The sequence below is a fragment of the Microtus ochrogaster genome, unplaced genomic scaffold, assembly GCF_000317375.1.
Source record: "Microtus ochrogaster isolate Prairie Vole_2 unplaced genomic scaffold, MicOch1.0 UNK1, whole genome shotgun sequence".
Lineage (NCBI taxonomy): Eukaryota > Metazoa > Chordata > Mammalia > Rodentia > Cricetidae > Microtus > Microtus ochrogaster.
Window position 1 is genome coordinate 30592056 of NW_004949099.1, and position 2555 is coordinate 30594610.

Sequence of the window (2555 nt, forward strand, 5' to 3'; positions counted from 1 at the left end):
CAGGCATACACACAGAAAAAATATTGTATACATGATAAATAAATAAATAAATAAAATAAAAAAACCCAATAGATTCAGTGATAGAAACTGTGACATTCTCAGTATACAGAGAAAGGTTTGGAATAATAATTCATTAACCATTTATAAAGAAGAAGTGCGGAAGAATCTAGGAAGAGATGGGATAAACTTAAATATGTTGAAGGCATCTATGGCAAATGTACAGCCAACACTATACTGAGGGGGAGATGAGTTTTCCTTTGAAATTTTATTAGATTGATTTATACTTATGCCTGCATGTATGTATGTGTTGAAGATCATGCCACATATGTGTGCGTAGGTCAGAGGATAACTTATGGGCATCAGGTTGCTCCTATCATGTGATTCCTGGGGATTGAATTTAGGTTGTCAAGCTTAGAGGCAAGCGTCCCCATCTGTTGAGCCATCTAAAATCAGAGAGGAGACAGCATGTTCAGCCTTTGGGTTTCTGTTTAGTATAATGCTTAAAATATTCAAATGGAAAAATAAAGAAATAAAATGGAAACAATGGTAAGGTTAGAAGTACAACTATCCCTGTTAAATAAAAATCTTTTTTTATTTAATAACAGATGACATGGTCCTATATGTAAGAGATCTTAAAACAAAGCAAGGAAACTCTTAGAACAAATAAACACTTTTAGCCAAGAATCCAGACACAAAACAAGCATGCAAAACCAGTAGCTTCTCTATACCGCAGTAATAAACATGCTAAGACAGTAACCATGAAAACAGTGCCATTCACAATAGCTTTACAGCTACCTATGGATAAGCCTACATCAAATACCAAAGGAAAACATGAGACACCAGAAGACAGGAAGACTGCGCATACTCCTGAATCAGTCTAATACTGTGGAAACTTCTATATTACAAAAAAATCTTCAAATTCAGTGCAATTCTTAGAAAAATTTCACTGACATTCTCACAGAAACTTACAAACTACCCTCAAATTAACACACAGGAACAAATGGCCTGGAATGGCTAAAGCATTTCTAAGTCAAAAGAATTTGGCACCAGAGTAGTGAATTTCAGATTATACTTCAGAATAATAACAACAAAAGCAACACAGTAGGACACAAATTATACATATAGTCCAAATGAAATAGAATATATGATCTGGAAATCTCAAAAGAAGAAACACAATGGCCAGTAAATATGTAGGAACAATTTCCTGATATCTTTAATATCAGGAAATTGTTAACCAAAACCACATGAAATTTTGTAGTGGAATTTCATTTGTACTTTAATAAATAATTATTTATTATTTTATTATTTATTATTGTATTCATTTTTGTTGTTTAATTAAATAAAATATTTAACAAAGGCATACAATAATAAATACCCATTTCAGACTGAGGTAGAGGTAAGGGCCAGTGGCTGACTCTTTTGCTTTTCTGACCTTAAGAAAAGCTTTATTTATTAAAATGTAAATGAGATGCCACTACCTAAATTCCATGTCATTCAAATTATACTGGCGATGACCTATAAACAACAAATTCTGGTGAGGATGTAGTGAGGACGGTGTCTTTGTGACACTCTTGGTGGGAATTTAAGTATTGCATCTGCTGGATAACCAAGTATAAGAATGCCTGAAAAGATCTAGAAGCAAGCAGGGTGTAATAGCTCACACCTGCAGTCCCAGCACTCAGTTGGTGGAAGGAAGAAGAGGGATTGCTCTGTGTTCAAGGACAGCCTGGTCTATGGAGTAAGATCCCTTTTCCTTGAAACAAAGCAAACCCCATAGAAACAGAATTACCCAGTGACCCAGCTGTACCACTGCAATCCTGTAGCAAACTACAAAGATGTCTGCACATGCGTGATTGTCTTACACTATCAGCAATGTAAGTTTATGGAATCATCCTAGATGTCCAGCAGAAGGTGAGTGTGTAAAGGAAATATGCCATGTAGACACTATGGTGTTTCATTTCCCAACAGAAAGCAAGATACGCATGTAATCTTCAGGAGTAAAGCTGGAGATCACCATGTTAAGCAAAGCAAACCAGGCTTATGCAAAAATTGCATGTATTCTCACATATTCAGAATCTAGATGTGCACACATAAGAAAGGAAAGCATAAAAGGAAGATGACCAGTGTGTATGTAAGAGAGAGTAATGGGGCTGTCACAATGGGCAAAGTATATGATATGAAAAAAATGCTGTAATGAAACCCGTATCTTTGTACAACGTACAAAGGATCTAGCCCATTAGTTAGAATGGGTACATGTTAATTGAATGTTCTTTGCTCAAAGGATCAAATCTTTCTGTTTACAAATAACTTGTATAGGAGTAGTCATAGCATCTTGACTCACTGTAGCCTGGAACTGAACTGCACATAAATGTCCATCTAGGGAGAATGGAAAACTGGGCTTTAAGATAGTGAATTTAAGCCGGGCGGTGGTGGCGCACGCTTTTAATCCCAGCACTTGGGAGGCAGAGGCAGGCGGATCTCTGTGAGTTCGAGACCAGCCTGGTCTACAGAGCTAGTTCCAGGACGGGCTCCAAAGCCACAGAGAAACCCTGTCT